We start from the raw sequence: 12,177 nt of genomic DNA, 5'->3' as shown, positions 1-12,177 counted from the left end.
GGGGAAAGAAAAATTCCCACTCAGCCCTCAACTATAGCTCCTGGGGAAAATTTGTTGTGCTAGGGAGAGTCTCCACCACGAGCACTTTCATCCTTTCTGAGTTAACATGAGTTAATGTAAGTTACATTATCAAACAGCTTACTTTTCAAACTATTCTATATTATCTTAGTGAAAATCACATTTTTTTTCCTTAACACATCGGCTAGAGGCAGAGGCCAATAAAAAATGTCAATGAGAGATCTGCCCTGGAGATTTATAAACTTCCAATTACAGATGAAGCATACATGTGCCTGAATAGACTAGGCACCCAACACAGAATGCAAAAAAATCCCAGCGGTTTATATATTGGGGTGAAGATTCCTTTGAAGAAACAAACAAAAAATAATTACAAAGCAAAGACAAATGTAGACTAAATTCTGCTTATACTAGAGTAGATCTGGGGTCTCACCAGTACCATGCCGTTGACACTGATGTGGTGCAGAGTTTTGCATAGTGCATCAGCATATTAATGAGATTCAAGGTGGTATGATCAATGCACCTGGTAAATTCTCTTTACTACAGCATCATAGTTAGTACTACAGGCTTGTTTGCGGGATGATGGGAGAAAATTATCTCTGTGGTAGCTCAGACTAGTGGGTTGAAAACAGAGTTCATCTACGTGGTGGATGACCTGTGTGCAGAACCAGAATCTTAAGTGTTGTGATTTAGAACCAGGGTCTTAAGTACTGGGATTTGACTTGCAAAGGAGATCTTCTGCTAGATCACCTTGGGGCACATCTTATTTGTCAGATTTAGTGGTCTCTGACTGCTCTGAAAATACAGTGTAAGAATCTGCTTCCATTTACTTCCATTATCTCTTCCTGTGCAGCCCAAGGATCATTCTTTAATTAACTTTCTCCATCACATTTAAGACTTTATTAAATGCTTGTAAGTGCTTTTAATGCACAAGTGGATGACAAAGAATCTTCTTCCCATCCCTCCTGTTTAGTTTCCCTAGGCTTGCAACTGCTACAGGGACTTATTTTGGATTACTGATGTGAAACCAAAGAGAATTTGACAAAAGCTTGTCTGTGCTCTTCGTATACAGAGTTTTGGTAGTAATCTCTACATTTTTGAAATCTACAGGAAGGCTGGATTGTTTGTTTTGGTGTGTTTTTGTTTGGCCTTTTTTTTTAATGCCTGTGTTTTAATCTCTGAGGCAAGGAGATATAAATACTTTGGTTACCTTCCTTTTTCTTTTTCCCCCAGGGATTACTCCTGGACAAATAAATGCTTGCCAGTGAAACACAACTATTGTAGAAAGCATTTTTGAAGAAAGTCCTGGAAAACAGTATGAACAAGCTTACCTAGCACAAGGCAAAAGGTGAACTTTTTCAGGGTAGTATTCTGTGTTCATGGTATTTTATCTTACCATTTCCACCTTAGTAACCATTAATGTATTTGCACTGCTAGTTTCATATTTTCCCCATGAAAATTTTTGTCTCTGAATTGTATCCAGCATAACTGGTCTGCCAAGTCCTTAGCTTTTCTTAATTTAGATGTTTTCAAGCATGTTTTCTAGTTTAGAACAAAGTGATTTTAAAATAGTAATTATGGTTAACTGAGTTCTGAGAGTCTGTATGTATACCCATTTGTGGCTTTATTACTCTTGGCCTCTTTATTTTTCCTTCAGCTATTATAATGCAATAGATAACCTGGGGGATTTTTTTTTTTGAAGCATCATTCAATTATCTATCAAAAATTGTTTCAGCCATCTTAAAATAATTCACAAATAGCTATTTTCTGCTGTGGGTAGAATAGAAAGTCAGGGAAGAGCTAGATTTGCCAAATTGAAATTACACTGTCCTGATTCTCATTAGCCCCTGTATCTTCCAGAGTTCAGTGATTCCAATGATTGCTCAGAAGGTGGGATCCCTTAAACTTAGTTTGACTGCTGGAGAGGCTTGCTCATGAGACTAACCACTGTTATTTAGGACATCATGGCATGGCTTGTTTTGAACCCCCCATTAAGATTATTCTTGCTTTATATCAATAACAATTGATACACAAAAAATCTCTTGAATGAGGGTATGTATCAAGTGAGCCACATCTCATTTAAGCTTTTTAACTATTAACCTGAAGCATCACATTACAGCAAGAGTCTCCAAAGAGTACTCCTATGCAAATCATGTAACTATCCTAAGTTGTTAAGGAATATTTTTTACAGCTGAGAAATTCTGATTTATAGTTTGCCTCATAAGATCTGAGCTAAACATCTTTGCAGCTTCTAATTTTTATCTGCCTGCCTATGGGCTACTTGCACAACTGTGATTATGGCTTCTTTTAATTATGGTCTGTCTGTCCATAAGCTCTGTCAGCTTGCAGATTTTCTGGTTTTTTTGTAATAATCCCATTCACTTTTAGCCTCCAGCTGAGGTTTGCTGCTAGGAACACAGAAATACCAGGAGTGTTATGGCTGCCCAAAGTTTCCTCTCTGCTAGCATTCTTCTCACAATTTCTTTTGTGAACTGAACTTGTTCCCTCTTAAGGAGAGATTTTTGGTTTTTAATCTCATATCTCATACAAGACACTGCTCCTGAATTTAGGAATCCCTGTTGAGAGTTCTTTCTTTACTCTAAAATCTTTTCTTTCATCTCCCAGAGTGATTATCAGCCTGTGTTCTGCTGATTTAGATTTAGATTTAGACAAATTATTATTTTCCAGTCTATTGTAACACAAAAAAGGTTCCATTTTCCCTGTTACCTCGTTAGTCTTTCTCCATACAGTTTGATTCTCTGAGATTTTGCTGCTAATGGAAAGAGAAACACCTGCTTAGGCTGTTGCTTCTGTTGCCCTTATTTGATGTCTCTTTGGCTAAGGGTGCTGTCAAGGTGAAGCCCTCCCTTTTCACACTTTATGACCACAAATTCTCAAGGTTTTATTTCCGAGTTGTTGAAGTGTGTTTCAGTGGTTAGCCTGGAGTGTGACAGTCTGTGTCCAAACTGGCAGGTCTTTTTAATTTTAACAGTTTTAGGACTTCCTATCACAGGGGGTGAATTGGAGGCTGAGGAGTAGAATGGCACTGAGAGGTCTAAGTTTGCAAATGTGCCACAAAAGACTCAGAGAGGAAGGAGGCTGGCATGTGGCATTCTGCAGCATGAGCATCTGCAGGCTGAGAGCATGCAGCAGCACAATGCATCTCTGTGGGGCAGACGCAGAACTCTAAAAAGGTGCAGGCATGGCCCTGCTGTTTAACCAATATGAATAAAATGAGTTGTGAATTGGAAAATAGGGAACATAAAGATCCTAAGGGATGTCTTTGACAGATAAAGAAACATTTCAAGCAAAGCTACTGATGATTCTTTATGATGTGGTAAAGCCAAAGTGACCTCTACAAATCGCCCTGTTTTGAAGAATGCAAAACTTTCTTAGGTCTCTCCAGTTATGAACATTTAATTAAAACATTTTCTTCTATTTTCTGAGGAACAAAATGAACTTAGATCTGTCAAATGGTGACAGATTTACTTAATGAGTTCTCAGCATGAGCCTTAAAACAAAGTGTTAGGGGACATGGTGAAAGTGGCTGCATGAAAGTGAAAGTCTGCATAATCACCATGATTAAGTTGCTTTCTTTCATGAAGACAGGTAAAGGTTGTGGAGGGACCATGACAGGAAAATAGGAATCACATTTAGAGTGAAATGGCATGCCAAAGAATACAACTGAACTGACAAGGATGTAAGCAACCCTGAAATTTGGAAAGTTTATATCTAATCTTTGTGGCCTTTTCCTCATTTACAGAATGAACAGACATCAATGGTTTAGAGCTCAGTTTCCTCCTCAGACACTGGCCCTTGTCAATGAAAGAGTAGTTGATCAATATGTAGACTTCAGCACTCAGTTAAGGAGAATCTGAGAAATATGTAAAGGACAGGCCTTACAGGTTACAGAAAGGATTGCTGCAAGATGGTGTGGAACTGCAGTCAAGAGAAAATGCTTAATTATAGTTTTGAACTCCCAGACCTGCACTATAGCAGATAGGTCACTATGGCAAGAGCAAGATAGAGCAGGGAGCTGGGTGGCCTGTGGGTGTCTTGCTTGTTATTTCCATTCTTTCTGAATGCTTAGAGGTAGATTGATATAAAAAATAAAGTGTAAGAATAGAAAGGAGGCACTTCTTCCCAGGAAAACAACACAAGTACTAAAGGATCCTCCTCTCTGTCACACATGGCTGTGTACATGGGCATGTGTATATAGAGGCAAAGCAAATGTTGCCTCTTGGGGTCATATACTTTACAGTGATTTGGGACAAGGGCCATTCATATTTGACATACATTTATTTGGGAGGTTTGCTTTGGCTTTGGCATTATAAGAGGAATGTGAACTCAGTTTGGTCTTTCTATATACCACCCTGTCTTTCACCAAAGCAAGGCCTTGATGAGCAGGGGAGTGTTTCTGACATCTGGGAAAAGCAGTTGTTGGCAGTCTGTAAGCGTTGTGTCATGCAAACAGCTCTGGTGTCATGCCCCACCTACCACAGGAGCTTGCTCTGCCGTGGGAAGGAGACACATGGACTCTGAATGCAGGAAAGATGGAGAAGGCTCGTTTTTACAAGACCTTGTTGTGTAGAAGCTATGGAGCAGAGAAAAGCTGCTTTATTTGATCCAATTTACTGTGAGCATCACTTTGGTAGTAAAAGAAATAGGAGAACTAATTCCATTCTTAGCTGTAAATTCAGTTTTCTAGAAGTGAAACAAAGTGAAAGAACTTTCATACAGGAAGAAACAATATTGCAATAAACAGAGAACAATTTTATTTCATTTATCCTTTCTGCCTCAGGCTCTTAAATGAAGGAAGGGAGCTTCTGAGTTGCCAATTCCAGTACTGTTGAAGACATTTGCAATCAGCATGCTTGTAAACTGGTCAGGCTCCAACTTAAAATTTCTTGGTTTTGATTGGTACTACTCCTTAAGGAAAGCTTTTTTTCATAACTGCATCTCTGAGAGCTATTTGTGATAAAATATTTGAGCATCTAGTTTGTTTTATTTTTTTTTAATAATATGGAGGCAGAATTTTAAAGGAATACCTGCAAATGGCTTTTTGCTCTTCCGTTGTAAAAGAAAAGGAAATTCCTTTCATTACAGTGGAATGCAATTTTGCAAGACACTTTTACATTTAATCTCTTGTCTTTGGAGTCATTGTGGCAATGACCCTTGTTCCATGTTTAATGACAGTTCAGAAGTCAGCAATATTCTCTTTAAACACAACAGGCTCTTGATGATAAAAAGAATTAGAAGCATCCTTTCATGCAATCATTCCATCGCAGACCTCAATAAAGAAAGTTTGGATTTCCTTAATTTTATTATACTGCATTACAAGTGACATCATAAATGCATAACACAAGAGACATTCACAACTCAGTATTTTTTACTGGGTGTAATGGCCTTTAATGATATCTCTTAATAAGTATGGATAGGTAGTGAAATGCAAAATACAATGTATATCCAATATTTTGTAACAGCTCTTGATGGCCCTCTGCCACTGTTTTCCTCAGTCCCTTCCATTCTGTGGTTATTGAAGTTTCTAGAATTTCTTACTGAGTAAGAAATCATCAGCATTAACACTAAACATGACTTAAGGAATGCCCATGGTCATAGAATAAGAATCATGCTGTCACAGAACCATAGTATGGGGGTTGGAATGGACTTTAAAGACCATTTGGTTCCAACTCCTCCCTCTATCGTGGCAGGGACACCTTCCCCTAGTCCTGGTTGTTCAAAGTTCCATCCAACCTGGCCTTGAATGCTTCCACAGATGGGGCATCCACAGCTTCTCTGGGCAACTTATTCTAGTGTCTCACCATTCTCACAGTGAAGAGTTTCTTCCTAGTATCCCATGCAAACCTGCTCTGTTTCTGTTTAAGGCCCAAGTAAGACACAGTGGATGGAAGGGAATATTGTCAGCTTGGTCTAAAAAGCCACGATGCAGGCACTGCACACCAGTTAGTAGTGGAGCTGGGGTTGTTGTTGCCAGAGTTCATGTAACTGTACAGTTTTCAGCCCTTCTCTAGTGATGCTGCTTTCAGTGGAAAGTAGATCTTGTCCCTCTGTCTTCCCCTTAACTATTTCTTTCCATTCTAAACCTGAGTTCTGTGAAGGCTGCTTAAACCTGGCTGTGCCTCATGATGACACAAATCCAGTAATGCCTTTTTGCTTAACTGAGTTTCTGAATCACAAAGAGTAAGAAAAAAATAACACACACATCACAGATCTGAAACTCTGATAAGCTTCTGAGTAGTGTTGAGTAAGCTTTGTACATCTTTGTAAATCAAGTTCTTACTTATGATACTGGGTAAGCTTATTACAAAAAAAGAAACAGTTAATAGAGGGAAAAAATGACCAAAGAAAGGTCACATTTCTTTATATTACTTTCTTACAACTTATTTAAAGGAGAAGGCTTTTTCAATTTAAGTAATTTAAAAAGTGAAAATTACAGTGCAGACCAGAAGCAAGTAATGTGCATCCTGTACTAGTTAGTCTGTTCACCTCAAGGAAGTTTATCTTCAGAGGTCAAAAGACTCAGAAATATTTTCTCTCACATCACCTTCAATGCTTTAAAGAGCAAATTTCAAAATTGAAGTAGGTTCTGATACTATTGTTGAAATATCTCTTTAGAGGTTTTAAGGAATTTGATGGAGGCATTGTTTTCTTTGTGAAAGTAGAGCTCTAAGGTGGAAGATTCGATATTTGCTGTCGGTTCAAATGTGCAAATCAAACCAACATTTTCTTGACTGTTATTAACCCATTTCAAAAGGGAAAAATATAGTGAGACATTTCTGAGTTACTTACAAGTGTCAGAGTTTTTTTGTTTGAGAATGATTTTTCAGAGACTCCTGCACAATGAAGCTGTGGGATTCCAATTGCTGCTGGTAAATAAAGGCACTAGACTACCTTTGTATGTAGCAGGCTATAATTCACTGTGCCAATTATAAGAAACAGCAGTGTTTTGAATGATCATATTATAGTTTGAATACTTCGTGCTGATCTGAAATTTATTATCAGCACCAGCCTATTTTATGTATCCCTGTGTCTCCATAATATGAGTTGAAGAGCTTCTTGAATAGTAGTTCCTTTTTTTGATGGGAAAATATTTAGTATAGATTATCTTCCCATAACGTCTACTAGAAAATAATCTTTTGAAACAGAAAAAACCAAAATTCTACACTTTCCTACTACATATTTCCACAGATAAAACCATATTTTTTCTCTAAGTAGACATGAATAGGATATTATTTTTACTCATAGAAATGTTCTCTGGTTTTTAATAACCAATACTAAAAAAAAAGTATATTTGAAAGTTCTTATGAAAAACTTAAATTGAAAGAACCTTCCAGCTCAGAGGAGCTTGACAGTTCAGGAACTCTGAAAAGTGACAGCCAAGAGTTCAAGTAGAGGGCAGGTCACAGAGAACCAGCAGGGTGCCTTCCTCTTCAGCTTTTGGATACTACTGTTCGTTTCTGTGCTCTTGTCCTTCACTTCCCCTTCAAGGAAGGTTAGACAAAGCTGGTGCACTTCCACAAAATGTTCTTTTGTGTTAACATTTTTCAGAGGAAGAGTGCTGTCTAGACTTCCTCATCCATCTCTGTATCTAAGTCTACTAGTGGTTTATATTGTATAACAATAATGTAGTAATTTACATAACTGAAATGCTCATAAAGGCTATTATGACTGAATTTCTCAGACACATTGGTACTGATTTGCTTCAACAATAAAAACATAAAACCACTCTGGAGACTAAAAAAGCTACCAAACCTGAGCAGCAGTTCTGCAGCCAATGGAATTTTTCAATTTGGCTGCAACAAAACATGAAATTATGCTGACATTTTCAAATTTGGCTTCCTGACGCCAGGCACACAGTCCTTAGGCAGACAGCTATACTCTTAGTATAGCTTGAGTGTCTTATTGCTCTGGAAAACCACTCCCATAGCTGCCAAATAAAGGATTTCATGACACAGCAGAAGCCCAAGATTAAAAAGTAGGTTTTGCTACTGAAGCCAGCAAGGATTCATCCTGTGTACAACTCCAGGCATTTCATAGCAAAAGCTGTGAAGTATTTTGAGTAGCCCCCTCCACCCACGATGCTCACGGAGCTGCTGGAGGCCAAGGACCGGGCCCAGATGTGGCAAACCCAACAAGCCTCCCCCAAACAGGCCCTGGAAAAGGCCCATGGCTGCATCTTCAAACGCTCTTTTTTGTCAGGCTGTGGAGTGTGTGCCAATATTCCTTGCCCTGAGGGCACTGAGCCATGGATTCTTCACCCAGCCAGGGTAGGGGTGTCTTGCATCCCATCCAGCTCCCCACATCTCAAGGAGGGGCTTGGATTTTGTGTTTATTACCTTACAGTGACACCTGCTGGAAAAGGAGCTTCATTCAGGCAAGGAAGATTTATTTTCACTGTGAATTAAACATTCACTGGATGCCAGGAGCAGGACATTATGTGAGGCAAAGATCACAGAAAAGACTAGCACAAGTGAAAAACACCAGCAGAGTATTCAAAAACTTCCTGAGAACAGCACTGCAATCTTGTAAAGAATTGCTGCTTCCTGGAGGCAGGGACTGACTGACCACAGTTTTACACCCCAAGTCCAACACCATTTGAGTCCCTGTGCAGACTTCGGAGGAATGTGCTGTTTCTCTGCACAGTGATTTTTGAGGATGCTGAAGCCCTCTTCAGGACATCTAGTGGGGTTTAATCAATGTATGGGACATGCTTTTCTCCCATTCCCGTATTTTAGGAAACTGTTCTTTCATTTATAAAAGGCGTAGTTCTCACTTCGAAGTTCTTGTATACTCCCTCAGCTTCCCGAGAGATTCAGAGAGCAAAAGGAAGGTGGGGAGGAAATCTGCCACTGGGCATTCGGAGAAGCTATTTTTCTGACATAGCTGTGTAACAAACTGAATGGGTTTCTCCCACCCAAGAAAACACCACTAGGTGTCACTAAGTGCCAGGGATTGTCAGTACTGGTCCCAAGCTGCACCTCAAAGGGAAAACACTAACAGTGTATGTCATATATACACTGCTTTAATACTAGCCTTTTTGCAATGAACAAAATGTGAGGTCATCTTAGCTTTTAGCAAGATTTGAATTTGTTTTGGAAAGTACATCCAATGGAACACTTCAGCTTTCCAATTCTAATTGGATATGTTTTATGTACAGCGTAAGTGAAATAATCTTGGTCTGTATAAGCTCTTAAATTCTACATTTGAGAGGAGTTACTTTAGTCTCAGAATTAAAATAATGACGGTATTTTATCTGGTTTTCCTGCCATCTGTTCTTGGAGAGGTTGTACCCAGCGGAATTCTCATCAACATTTTGTGTAGTCAAAAGAAAAGCTTTTAGAATACTTTTTGTATGTGCACATACAACACATACAGAAGTGTTAAAACTAAAGCTGCCAATGAAGCTGCAAACACAACTTTGTCCGACCATGCTGTGAATTTTAGAACAAAAACTGTAAGTGTGGTTTCTCTCTCAGATTGAGTTGTGATTTCCTTAAGCAGTGTGGGAGGACACAGAGAGAAAGCATATTTTGATTACAGTGGTCTAACTGATTTTGAGAGGTGTATCAGAGGTCTTCCAGCAACTTCTTAATTCCAACTCTGCTTGGTTCCCTACGTCAATGAGTGTCTGGTCTTTCTTCAGAAAGGAAGGATGTGGAGTCAGGATGTAATTGTGAGCACCCAGAAAAAGGATTAATCAGCACACGGTATGTAAATACCTCTGCCTTTAGCATCTGCAAAGGGTCTGAGTAACAAGGATCTTTGCTGGAGCTGCTGGTGCTGGATTCTGACCCATGGCCCTGGGCAGAGCTCTGTAAGGCAGAGCTTCCTTAAACTGGCAGTGCTGAGGATCTCCTGGGAAAACCTCTGAAGATATTTGTGTTTCTTCAATCAAACATTTGGTGCCAAAGGCAGAATGGAAGTGTGTGCTGGAAAAGGAAATAATAAAGTGAAAAGTGAATAGCTGTTTCTTCTACTGAAGGAACAAAAGCTTAGCAGAAGAAAAAGTAGCATTTGTATCTATTGGTAATGTCTGCTTCTTTATGCATGCAAGGAAGTTGTGCTGAGATTACATGTGCATCTTGTGTTCCTTGTCACATGATAGGAATATTTACTGAGTTGTCCTTTTTCCAGAAGTAATTTTTAAAAAATATATCATCCAATATATATTTAGTTCAACCTCTCCTCCTCTTAGGAAGAAAATCTCCCTCTAGAATCACGTATTTTATAATTACAGTTTTATCTGACAGGGAGTAATAAGAGTAAGCCTCTCTTTGCGCTGATCATTTGGTTTGGCTGTGCTTCTTATCCCCACTCAGACATATTAATTTTGAACTTCAATGTAGTCTTCTCATACACAGAGCAGTAAAATTCTTTCTGGCACAGTTTTTTCCACATAGAAAATGAAGATGACTTTATCTCATGTACCTCATGCTTTAAGGTTTAATACACACATGTTTGCAGAGTGTATTGAAGATGAAAAACAGTATATTTTAAGCAGTACCTTCTACTTTGATCATAAAAGGCGCATTAGTGCTTTTCCTCATCCTTCAAATAAACAGCAGTTCTATTCCTTCCTAGACATCCATAAAAATATATCTATAGAACAGGAAGGAAAATAATTATAAGAAAAGGCTTCATAAATAAACAAATACAGAAATAAATTATTTTAAGATGACAGTTGAAATCTCTCTCACAGGCTTCTTTTGATCTCCTTGAGGCTCATTAAATTGTGGGTGGCAGACCCTGCTTCCGTATTTGAGAAAGAATCTAAAGGGCTGCTTATGTGCAAGCAGAAGTTTCAAAGGTAATGAGGCTTGGGACCTATAGACCAGAAAGTATAGGTTGATTTGCATGCATTTTCCACCTCTCCTGCTGCTTATTTGCATTGTTCATCATTTTCCAGCCAGCTCAGAAATCCTCAGCTGATTTGTTAATATTTGCACAGTGCTCATAAGCATTACCGATAGTCTTCAGGTAGACAGAGAAAAAAAGCACTGACTCAGTGAACTTCCAATCAAATCACTTGAGTTGTGACACTCTCATTTTCATCTGCTCCTTACCCTGGATGAGCATCAAAGATTTTCCATAGCAGGTGTGAATGATAAATTCACAAAAATGTGTTCTAAATTGAAAGTCCATAATAGAAGGGAAGTGCTGAAATTCTGCTTCCTTGGGTTCTATATGTAAGGGATACAGACATCCTCTATTTTTCCTTTTTTTCCTTTCTCGTGTTTCTGTTGGCTTTTTTTTTTTTTTTTTTTTTTTTTTTCTTCTTCATATTATTTTGCTGATTAGGGTTGAGGTATGCTACAAATCAAATATCTGTGTAAGGATTGATGTGGGATTGTCTCAGCAGATATACTAAAAGCAAAATAGCTGTTTGGATGCCTTTACCTAACTTCTGTTATGTGCTGCGTTAGCTTTGTGGGCCAGTGCTGCACACAAGCACTGATAGAAGTGGTATCTCCTGCACCTGGTATGGTTTTCTATGGCAAGGAACACCTGCAGATTTGAGCCCTATATTATGGACTAGATGTATCTTAACACATCTTCTAAAAGGGGAAGAGAATTATTTTAACAACTTACATAAGGTAAGAGATAAGCAAATTGTAGCCCCATAAACAGCTTACACTACAGCCAAGTTCACAACCAAGTGCTCTGTAATAGATTCTTCAGGAAGGTTGACTTAAACAAAAGATACCCCAAATAACACTCTGGGTGTCATAAATGACTGCTACAGACTGATTGCTGCTACATGTCCATGATGTCTTCCAGCACAGAATGTGAGGACTTGCTGTTGGTGAGCATCTGTGCCCATGCCAGCCCATCCTGCTGTGTGGCATCACTGCTCACAGGTACAAAGCATCTGCACAAAGTGCAACCTAAAATGAGTTCTCACCATGATACTGCTTTGGCAAAGGAAGCTAATCAAGAAATGTGCAAAGCAGATGAATTTATCCTTGTTTTTATTGTGAGTGACTTTTCACATGCTGTTGAAATTCTAAGATGGAGTTTCTAATGGCAGAAGGAGTTACAATGAGACAGGAGAGGGTGAAGAGAGCTGCTCATCCCTGCACAGCAATACTAGAATGGAAGATTTTTGTGTAAAGTGCATTATCTCTTTGTATATAAGCTCCT

This window comes from Pseudopodoces humilis, chromosome 4, assembly GCF_049639895.1.
Source record: "Pseudopodoces humilis isolate 2021_Gansu_Grassland_sample_001 chromosome 4, ASM4963989v1, whole genome shotgun sequence".
NCBI lineage: Eukaryota > Metazoa > Chordata > Aves > Passeriformes > Paridae > Pseudopodoces > Pseudopodoces humilis.
Note: the sequence above shows the minus strand (reverse complement) of the source record.